General features: G+C 36.6%; 1 protein-coding gene across 16 annotated transcripts in view; it reads left to right on the top strand.

The window, feature by feature from the left end:
* Positions 1–895: 895 nt before the first annotated feature.
* tei (teiresias) overlaps positions 896–11,754 on the top strand; it is a 386,546-nt gene continuing 375,687 nt past the window's right edge. For 12 of the 16 annotated variants that reach the window (XM_067122674.1, XM_067122669.1, XM_067122665.1 and 9 more), the window contains exon 1: positions 910–1,150. The gene's annotated coding sequence lies outside the window, so the exon portion shown is untranslated. Of the gene's footprint in view, positions 1,151–11,754 lie in introns of all 16 variants that reach the window. The other 4 variants (XM_067122672.1, XM_067122667.1, XM_067122663.1 and 1 more) reach the window with 1 other exon arrangement.

Raw genomic sequence — 11,754 nt, 5'->3', positions numbered from 1 at the left:
AGATGTTGTGACTCTGTATCAAGCCATGAACGACCTCTCCCTTCACAGCATTTGACAATTGTTGTCCATATATACTTTGCCCTCTCTTGGTACCCGCAGGCAGAGATTCACTCCGAAGTCTCGCAGCGGTTTTAGCAAAATTGATCGCTCGTTGTCCTCGCAATTATTAATCTTTTGTGGTCGTTCACCGTCGCCAGCCAGAATTCATCACCAACTGCATCGTTTCGGTTGATGAATGCATTAGTGTAGACAACCCGCATTCATTCACCAAGCCTCAACAGCTGGGCCAAAGGACGAAATATTTTGAAGGGTGCCGAAATGCTTTGGAATTTTATCCTCGGCGTTGCTTAGGGCGGAAGGAGGGGATGTACTGTCAGTTGCCAAGTAGGATTTATGGTTCTTATATGAATGGGTACTGCTCTTCTCGTATTTAAACCCTGCGTCCTCCTTTGTAGGTTCTGTCGCGGCGTTTAAACTGTTGGAATATCAACAGTTGCCTAAAAAACCTTCGGTAAACAAAATTGTCGCCTTGTTTTGTTTAATGGCCAGCGAAACGAACGCATGCACACGATAACACACTCCCTTGTAGATGTCATTCGTGATTTGTACGATTCCGTCGTGCGAATGAAAATAAACGCAACAGTAAAAAAACGTAGCTGATAACTACTCTTCTTGCCTTAAAAAAAAGCGTTCAAAAAAATAAAATTGTCGCTTACATTCGCTTAACGACCGACGAAACGAACGCATGTACTCGATAATGCTCTCCCTCGTAGATGTCATTCGTAATTTGTACGAATCCGTCGCACGAACAGAAATAAATGAGATAATAAAAAGCGTAGCTGATAACTCTTCCTCTACTTCTTCTTCTTCCCTTACGAGACCGACAAAGGGGAGCGAAAATCCCAAGGCTGGCAGTGTGGCTGCGACTGTGAGTGAGTCAGGGTGTGTGTGAGTGTCGCTCTTGTTCAACCCCCGACGCCAACGGTGGATGTTTATATTTTTAAATATACTTCTCCTCGATTGATTCATTCCTTTTTAACTTTTTTTCTTATGACGGGCAGCAGTTTGTGGTATATGTTTTCTAAGAGGATATTCTTGTGAATGACGCCGTTGAAGAGAGCTTAATATAACCACCTCGATATACATTTCGGTAAGTGCGTTGAAGTTTTCTGAGAGAGAGAAGAAAAGAAAGGGACGCCATTTAGAGACATGTTTGTAGAATTCTTGTCTCTTGTTTGTTTGCGTGGATGAATGGTTTACTTTAAGTCTCGTGGGTGTGCTGATCATGTTGTTTTTTCGTTTTGTATATCATGCGAAACTTTTTTCTGAATGAATTTTCGAATAACGTGTAAGTAATTCCTGTTTATATATATTTTTTCGTAACATAGGCCATTTTAGTTTTTTTTTTTACGTGGATATGCTTATCATACTTATTCGTTTTATGTATCAAGCGTAACTTTTTTCATTAATAAACTTACGAAGAACATGGAATTAATTACATACCGGTATATGTTTTTTATTACAGTCTTATGCTTATTCAGACCGTTTAATCGAACAAACAGACCATTGTACGTTGTAATCCTGTACAAACTCGCTAAATGAACAATCAGATGTAAATATTACTTAGTAAATACTAGAGTGTTTATTCTTACTTTAGTAAGTAAATACTAGGGATGTTTATTGTAACTTTAGAGCGAATTAACTAAGTTTGGTTCCATAATCTCTTGAAGCTTTGTAGAGTTTCAGAGAGATAGGCGTATTAATTAGGCAAAGCCTAATATGAAAACATAAGCTAATTACTTCCTCACCATTTAAATTAGGCTTCCTGAATTAATTTTCAAGCTATTATGGTAATTATCTGATAATGCATTTACGCATGAGTAATTTTTTTTTTTTAGTTTATATGCAGTAGGCCTACCATTCCTCACTGCTCTTTCCCTGGGGCTTCGAAGTAAAATGCAGTAATAAAACTTTTTGATGGAGAAAGTACTTAAGTTAGCAAAGTATTTGTATATATCGATTTATCAGATAGACGTTTATCATGTTAATAATAATTACATAGGTAATTATAGGTTTCATTTTTTAATAGGCCTAGGCTTTCATCAGAAGGTTCCACCGGCCTTGGAAGTTCATTTTTGTTCTTTTGATTTACAATATAATACTGTTTTCTTGTTTAATTGAAAACTCATTGTAATTTTTCCGTTTTTAAGGTTAGATCACGCGTAATTATACACACACACACACACACACACACACACACACACATATATATATATATATATATATATATATATATATATATATATATATATATATATATATATATATATATATATATATTATATATATAGTAAAATATCGTGTCCTCGTTAATTTCCGAGGATTTTTGAACCCAAGAGTAACATCTGTCAATATTTTATTATAACGAATAATGATCATTAGTATAGGCTAGTGCTTCAGAAAACTTCAAAATTGCAATCATTACTGCGGTAGTGCTAATTATAGTTTTTTGAAACTCTGGCCAATGCATTATAAAGGATTTATCGTTATGTAGCATACAGTGTATTACTTCGTTATCGATTTGCTTTGTCAAGTTTCGATACAGTTGCGAACAGCAATTGAAGCAGGTTTGCGTGACTTGGCTGTTTTAAAAACAAGAATACCAAGGCTTTTATTTTTTTTTTACGACCCTTAATATAACCAGTGGTATTTCACTCATAAAAATGCCACTGTTAAAATGAGTACTACGACCATTGTATTTCAGTACATTTTTATCTATTTGTTAATTTATTAATTTTTTTTTTCTATTTTAATAAGTGAGTGGGATCTTTTCTTTCTGTATTTCCCTTTATCTCCTCTTACTTCTTCCTAATGAATACAATATCGTTTGGAAGCTTGAATTTCAAGTCAATGGCCCCTGTGGGTTTGTTCCATATGAATAGGTTTCATCTTCTGAATAATAATAATAATAATAATAATAATAATAATAATAATAATAATAATAATAATAATAATAAAGGAGTACTCCTTGTTAGCTATAAATTGAAAGTTGAATATATGTAGGTCTATATAGGAAGATGGGAGAGAGTCTATTTCAAAATCGAACCCACATTTTTTTCCCCCATTTTGAACTGTGTATGTAGCACTTTTTCAAGTTATCAAAGACTAAATTGGGGTACAATGATGTAGTGTTTATGTTTCATAACAGACCAATGTAACTACAGATTTTTACGTAATATCAAGCTCCTGGTGTTTGGATAGCCTGTATCTTGAACTCGGTGATAGTTTGGCTTGTTCTGGACGCGGCGTCACCTACTCCGAGGTGCTAGTGCTAAACAGCGTATGGTAATTGTAGAGTAGTCGGCTGCACGAAGATACCGTTAATTTGTTTTAAAATATAATAATTTGTCGACCTCACAGTATAGAAATGGGTGTGTATATAGGCTAATACTTTGAGTCCGAGAGGCAATAATAGTACTAAACACGGCTTCCCAAGGAGCTTCCGCCATGTTTAGTACTAGCACCTCGGACGCTTAGTCACAAGCCAAAGTAGCACCTTAAAATCTTTCTTGTGTTGGTGGATTTCACTTGACTATTGGTGATAGAGATTTTTGAATGGAAGCACTACTTAAATAGCGTTAGGCTTCCGCTCTCTACATAAACTCAGAATTGGAGAATTCAGCTTTAGTTTTATGTGTATTTGCCTTTCTGGCGTCTGATAGGGACGTGTAAGCTAATTTGTTTTTAATGGTTTAAAATAATGTCGTACACACGTTTAATTGAATGTATGAAAGGCAGAGTTTCGTGTTAACTTCATGATATCGATTCTATTATGGGGCCATATTGAAAGGCAGTTGTAGACTTTTTTTTCATTTGCAATTGGGAGTGTTCCGATACAACGGTACATTTAGTTCTTGTTATAATACAGTTATCAGGTATTGATTGGTTTGCTTTTAAATGAACCTCATACGCGAAGTAATGTTTCACATTTTCGACGAGGTTGATTAGGCTCAGGCGAGCGTGTGATATGATGTGTTAACGTCTCGTTGGCTGCAAAAACAGGACGGTGTCACTGACGCTAGACCCATATGCATTTGTTACAGTTTACATCTGGGGTGATTTTGAGTTTTTTTTTAATCACTTTCGTGATACTGAATAGCGTTGTTCTCTACTAGGCCTACTCGCTTCTCATCAAACAAAGCGGCTTTTTATCTTTCTGCTTAATGGATTCTTTTTTAGCAGTAAATGGAGTCTTCTAGTTTTCATAACCTGTGTAACTGGTTGTTCAGTTATTTTGAATCTAGGCCTATATAGGTTTTTTTTTTTTTAGATTCTTTGATACAGCGTTCTTAATCTGTATTTTTATTTGACATTTATTCGCATGGCGAGTCTCTTTCTTTACCTGTGGTTCGGAATACACCTACCTAGGCCTATATGATATTCACTCTGTCCATGGCATCATTTTCAAACTATTTGTTGCTATGAGCTCAGCTAATTAATTTGTATATTATAATTATTACTCGTAAATCAAAGGTCTTGTCATTATTGGCCTTGTCTTTCACTAGTTCCTACGGAATAACATTTGTTATTTGTTATGTGCTTGTGCTAATTTATGTTAGTGTATTTGTTTTGTAACTTTGTGCTTGGGAGGGGAATAGATGTTTGTGAAGGCGAGGGAGCAATGCGTGGTCATATCTGTACGTAAGAAAAGCTTGCAGCTTAATGAACTTGATTGCCATTAATTAATCCAGCATTACTGTGCGATCTCTCTCTCTCTCTCTCTCTCTCTCTCTCTCTCTCTCTCTCTCTCTCTCTCTCTCATATTTGTGTTTAGCTGATACATATTCATTAGGTTTCTGTGATTTGTAAGTGAACAGGCACAAAAATTGCTTTAACATGAAGTGTTTGTGTTTCTGATCTAGTCACTTTGTATTTAGGCCTAATAGTTCAGCTTGAAATTCAACATATATCCCGTGCTATGATATAGTCACCAAGCGATCCATTTTTGAAGTGATGAAGAGTAGGCCGATATAATCACTATGCTAATCCACCGTGGCATCATCTGGACTGTCGGCGAATCCCGTTAGGCCTAAGCTATTTGGACTTCGTCGGATCGCATTAGAGTTTCTCAGTATGATCGGCTTTGTTGCTTTGTCGTTTCCCTGTTGATTAATATATTACTAAGAGGGTTTCAGTTCCCCTTTATTTCATACTCGTAATGAATCTTACTTTCTGTGAGTTATTTCGATAATATTACCTCCCTAAAAGCTTGCTGGAACTCATTGCTGCTGGTAGCCTAATGTAGCCATAGCCTATTCATTCTCCGTCGAGTGGACATGTCTGTTAGGCCTAACGCAGCCTTTTAAAAATTGCCACGAGTTACCAGTCATAAAGATGAATCTCTCTCTCTCTCTCTCTCTCTCTCTCTCTCTCTCTCTCTCTCTCTCTCTCTCTCTCTCTCTCTCTCTCTCTTGTAGAGTATTGTTCTGATCCTGTTATGTCGTGGATTGTTTGATTCTGCAAGTGTGAGTTTAAACACTTCGTTCCTTAGAATACATTCTTAGCAGTTTCGTCTTAATTTTGATTTCTTTCAAAAAGATTAATATTAATGGTTTATGCTATTGTCGGTAAATCTAGAACCAGTACCATATAGATGTGTCAGTGAATGTAGAAGGAATACCATACAGATTTGTCAGTGAATCCAGAAAGAATACCATACAGATTTGTCAGTGAATCTAGAAAGAATACCATACAGATTTATTGGTGAGTCTAGAAAGAATACCATACAGGTTTGTTAGTGAATCTACAAAGAATACCATTCAGATTTTTCAGTGAATCTAGAAAGAATACCATACAGATTTGTCAGTGAATCTAGAAAGAATCCATACAGATTTGTCAGTGAATCTAGAAAGAATACCATACAGATTTTTCAGTGAATCTAGAAAGAATATCATACAGATTTGTCAGTGAACCTGGAAAGAATACCATACAGATTTTTCAGTGAATCTAGAAAGAATACCATATAGATGTGTCAGAGAATCTAGAAAGAGTACCATAGAGGCCTAGATTTGTCAGTGAATCTAGAAAGAGTACCATTCATAACTAAGATACATTTTTGTTTATTTTGTTTATTTTACCTTCGGGACCACAAAGAATACCAAGCCAAAAAGAGAAGTAAACAAAGTGATGTTGGCCTTAACTGCACATTTCTGTGCCAAAGTAAATTAGAAATAATGTCTTGAAAAAACATTTGCTTATTTTTGGGGTTTGTACAGCGGATGAACAGTGAGGTGTTCCAAGTCTTGAAGTGTTTGGTCTATGACCTTGTTACTTGTGCTAGAAGTTCTTTGTAGTTTTATTTTAATATATAATTGTGGTGTTGTTTTTCCTTTCTTAAAACTTAGTATACTACAGTCCCAGGAGTTTGGAAGATGTTTAGAAAAATGTACGTTTAAAAATATATATATGTGCATATATAAATCCATATATAGGCCTATGTATATATATATATATATATATATATATATATATATATATATATATATATATATACATATACGTATATGTATATATATACTGTATATGTATGTATGTATCCGTATACATATGTTACATATGTAGCTATATGTATGATATTGTCATAATCCGTTCACGACTGACCTATTCCTATAGATTACCCTAATTTCCTACGTTGGATAAGAGACTTTAAATTCAAAAGGGTGATTATGGGGCAACTCTATTCATTTATTATAAAACATGGGCATTGCGTGCAGACTTTCAGTTAATTAGCCTAAATCCGAGTGTAACTTCAAAAGCTTCCATAAATAAGTTTTTTTTTTTTTATTTTCGATAAAATGCACTGAAGGCAGACGACCTAGAGAGAGAGAGAGAGAGAGGCGGCGAAATATATTCCTTATTACAAAATCTCGTATCTTTTATTCCTTATTACACCACTCTCTCATTTGATATTTCTTAATTATAATTCTCTCGTGTTATATTCCTTATTATGAATTCTCCCACTATATATACCATCTTTCGAAGAACTAATAATACTGTAGCCTAGGTTTCAAGAACTCACTGAATGTGGTAATATTCCTCTCTCTCTCTCTCTCTCTCTCTCTCTCTCTCTACCTGGGACACTTTCACTGCGGCGCTCAGTAATTTGATGTAAAGTTGCATTGGTAGGTCCTTTCACAAGTTTGCTGAGGACATTCGGTATTCGCTTGGACTGAGCTGTGGTGCAAGGAAAAATGTAGCCTTACAGAGAGAGAGAGAGAGAGAGAGAGAGAGAGAGAGAGAGAGAGAGAGAGAGAGAGAGAGAGAGAGAGAGAGAAAAGTTGTAGCGTTATAGAGATTGGAAGAGTGCAGGGAAGTTGTAGTTTCGAGAGAGAGAGAGAGAGAGAGAGAGAGAGAGAGAGAGGGGGGGGGGAGCAGGTATACAGGTAAGGGAAATGTATAAAGATAGAGAGAGAGAGAGAGGGAGCAGGAGAGAGAGAAATGAAAGAGAGAGAGAGAGAGAGAGAGAGAAAGAGAGAGGAAAGTAGTGGGGGGAACAGGTAGCCTACAAGTAAAGGAAATGTATAAAGATAAGAGAGAGAGAGAGAGAGAGAGAGAGAGAGAGAGAGAGAGAGAGAGAGAGAGAGAGTTATAGAGATTGGGAGAGTGAGGGCAGCTAGTGGAGGGGAACTGGGGAGCCTATACAAGTAAGGGAAATGTTTAAAGATAATGAGAGAGAGAGAGAGAGAGAGAGAGAGAGAGAGAGAGAGAGAGAGAGAGAGAGAGAGAGAGATATTGAAGAGGAAAGTTGGTGGTGGGGAGCAGGTTACAAGTAAGGGAAACGTTTAAAGATAATGAGAGAGAGAGAGAGAGAGAGAGAGCAGAGAGAGAGCAAGTAAGGGAAATGTTTAAAGATAATGAGAGAGAGAGAGAGAGAGAGAGGGGACAGGCAGACAAGTAAGGGATACGCATGAAGATAATATGTTGTATCGAATGACTTATGGTATCACCTTTGGGATTTTTTTTCCGTCTGGGGCTTCATACATCACGGCAAGCTATTCTCTGATTATTTCATCATACTTTGATGAAATTTGATACAAAATCAAAATGAAATTTGGCACAAACTCACATTAAAATGTCTTGATGTAAAAGCAGGCCTAGTCGTGTTGCGGTATACGATTTGCATGGACATGCGAATCCAACAAGAAAATAATGTACTTGGCGCAATTACATGTCTGAATTTATCGTCTTTAAGGCTTGGACATCTCATTGTTATTTATCAGTTAATAGTCTTAAGAAGATCAAGCAATGCTGACTAGTTTCGAAAGTAGACATTGCAGAACATCTCAGGCATTGGGAAAACTATACTTTTGTAATCTCCAGCTGTGATTTGGGCCAGAGTAGCACTTAGTAGCCTGTGCACGGATTTTGATATCTGAAAGCCCACTTAGAATACTTAATATAAAGAAAAAAAAATAGTTTCAACCAAAATTACCCAATATTTGATTTCAGTTCCCAGTCGTTTGCAACCCATATATGGGAACTGTCTATATGTGTCAGCTGGTACCATTCATTGTGTATCTTGCCACATTGTCCTAGGGCTAGATGTTAAAACTGTGAATCATTCTTTTTAAGGAATTTTCTTCTGACCCTTTATATTGTTCGTTTATATATGCTAAGCGATGCAGCTGGAAATAGAAGGGTGAATTGAGCTAACTTTAAGTGGCTGACTATCTTGACAAATTTGAATGACAAAATGGCAGTAATTCTGCCTAGCTTTTGGTATTCCAAGAAATGCTCAAGTCTACGTATTGTGTTTATATGGAAACGTGATGTATCATTTATTTTACTAATAAATCGTAGGTCTTTTATTCTTGGAAATGTATTGAAATAATCAAAACACCACTTCAGTTAATTGTTATACGATTTAATTATTAATGAAAGATGCAGCAGCTATGTCAGAGAGAGAGAGAGAGAGAGAGAGAGAGAGAGAGAGGAAAATTGTAGCGTTACAGAATTTGGAGAGTGCAAGGGAAGTTGTAGTTTCGGTAGGAGAGAGAGAGAGAGGAGAGAGAGAGAGAGAGAGAGAGAGAGAGAGAGAGAGAGAGAGAGAGATTGAAAGGAAAGTTGTAGCGTTATAGAGTTTGGGAGAGTGCTAGGAAAGTTGTAGCTTGGTAGGAGAGAGAGAGAGAGAGAGAGAGAGAGAGAGAGAGAGAGAGAGAGAGATTGAAAGGAAAGTTGTAGCGTTATAGGGTTTGGGAGAGTGCAAGGGAAGTTGTAGTTTCGGTAAGAGAGAGAGAGAGAGAGAGAGAGAGAGAGAGAGAGAGAGAGAGAGAGAGAGAGAGAGAGAGAGTTTTTCCTTTCATCGTTAACGCCGAACAGAGGCAACTTATTGGGTTTAGCCTATAAAGAAAGATTCGATTTGCATAATAAACGAAGCTGATGACGTTGTCTGATAGCCGATGCGTGCATTTAATCCTCGGCTGTTTTTCTCCTATAATGTTTTTTTTTTTTTTTGCATGGAGCTTGATGTTAAGATAATAAGGATGCTGTTTGAGGTTTTTTCGGGGGTTGTGATGGAATGAGGTTTATTTTGAGGTTAGGTGGGAAGGGGTATATTTTGGGCTAGGGTTGGAAAGGGGTTTGTTTTGGGGTTAGTGTGGGATGAGTTTTTTTTTTTTTTTTTTTGTTACTTGGTTCGGGTGGAGAAAATTTTTTCTTGGTTGGAGTGAGTGTTTTTTTTTTTAGAGATAGGGTGAAAAGAATTTTTTCGGGGAGTTGGGGTAGGAGGAGGTTTTTTCCTGGGCTGGGGTGAGAGAGGTTTATTTTTTTTTTAGAGGTAGGGTGAAAAGAATTTTTTCGGGGTTGGGGTAGGAGAAGGTTTTTCCTGTGGTGGGGTGAGAGGAGGTTTTTTAGGGTATGGTGAAAAGAATTTATTCTAGGTTGGAGTGGGATGAAGTTTTTTTCAGAGCTAGGAGTGAAAAGAGTTTTTTCGAGGTTTGGGATAGGAGGAGTTATTTCGCGGTTTGCGTGAAAGGAGGTTTATTTCGGGATTAGTGTATAGGCCTAGAGGTACGGTGAGTAGAGCTTTTTTGGGGTCAGGGTGAAAGGGGTCTTTTGTTACAGGCTTGGTTTAGGAGGAGGGTATTTTTTTAGAGGGGGAGGGGAGAAAGTTCTTTTCGGGGTTGTGGATACGAGGAGGTTTAATTGAGAATTCGGCTGGAGGGAGGTTTTTCTTCGAAAGTAGGATTGAAAAGAGATTTTGTTTGAGGTTAGGATGGGAGGAGGTTTTTACGAGTTTGGATATGAGGTCTTTGTGGGATTAGGAATGGGAAGATTTGATATGAGGTCTTTGTGGGATTAGGAATGGGAAGATTTGGGATTAGGAGTGGGAAGATTTGGACTTCGGGTTTGGGATGGGTAGAGTTTTTTTTATGGTAAGGGTGGGATGTTGTTAATTTGGATCGTCAATTTTCATTACTGCTGTATGTGTAGTAAAAAAAAAAACAAGCACAGACACAAGATTAATTAAGTAAGTTGACCTTTTGATTACTTTCTGCTCGTAGATGATTGCATGTGGCCCTTCAGGGTGTCACGCTTTTTCAACTTATCCCTGAGGTACGTGTAAACATCATATTAAAGGGATAAGTATTATTAAGTGTTGCTTGTTTTGAGTGGGATTTTGCCGTGTTTGCGAACCTGTGTCCTCAAGTTTCTTTATTTTTTTTATTATTACCAGTTTCTGTTTTCTCTTCTCTTTTTGTTGCATTCATGCTTGGTTTTCGTAATTAGGTCCTGTTGGCTTACTATAAAACCTAAAGGTTTATTGAAAATGAAATGAGATTGCAATACGTAGCGACTTATTTTCATAACCTTAGTTTTTATTCTTTGACAGTATGAAACAGAATTATGTGAATAATTGCTATAAATCTCAAGGCATTTTTATGACAAGTTTGTATTAAGACTTGATTGGTTGAAGAGTATTCAATATATACAAAGTAAAGCATTAACATGTCCCAGACTCTTTATGTCAGTGTGAGCCTGAAATGGGAGTACCAAGACCTTTGCTGTGGCAAACGACAGGTTATTATTAGTTAGGAAATAATGAAGAAAAAGTGGAAAATGAAAGAGTAGAGAACTTTAAGGTTACATAATAATAATAATAATAATAATAATAATAATAATAATAATAATAATAATAATTATAATAATAATAATAATAATAATAAGCAGTTCAATATTAATTATTAAGTAGTTCACTGACAGGCTAAACGGCCTAAATGGGGGCGTAGATAAGTAAGTTCAGCGAAGCTACTGAGTTCCATTTCGAGTGAAAAGTGATAGGCTAATTGGAGTAAGGTAAAATCAGGGAACTCAGACAGCTAGAATTGAAGAAACCAAAGGAAATGGAAGTAAAGGAAAAGGAGAAAGCAGTTGGGTGATAAAGCAGGGATCGAAGGAACGATACAAAGAGAATTAACTTTAGCACACTCAGCAGTAAGCACACTTCAGTGCACTCTCCAGTGAGTCTCATTGTTGGAATTGCCCTACCAGGAAAATTTAGGGTAGATCAGTTGCCAGTAATATTACCCTCGAGTTTGGGAAGGTATTACCTGAAAACCTGACTGCAGGAAAGTATGGAACCTTGCATTGCAAAGTATGTTGCACTCTGCTGTGTGCTTGCAGAAAGGAATACACAAACCTCATTATATATATATATATATATTTTTTATATATATATATCTTTTTCTTTTTTAC

Source organism: Macrobrachium rosenbergii, chromosome 20 (genome assembly GCF_040412425.1).
Source record: "Macrobrachium rosenbergii isolate ZJJX-2024 chromosome 20, ASM4041242v1, whole genome shotgun sequence".
In the NCBI taxonomy this organism is placed as follows: domain Eukaryota; kingdom Metazoa; phylum Arthropoda; class Malacostraca; order Decapoda; family Palaemonidae; genus Macrobrachium; species Macrobrachium rosenbergii.
This window is presented reverse-complemented; position numbering and strand designations above follow the sequence as displayed.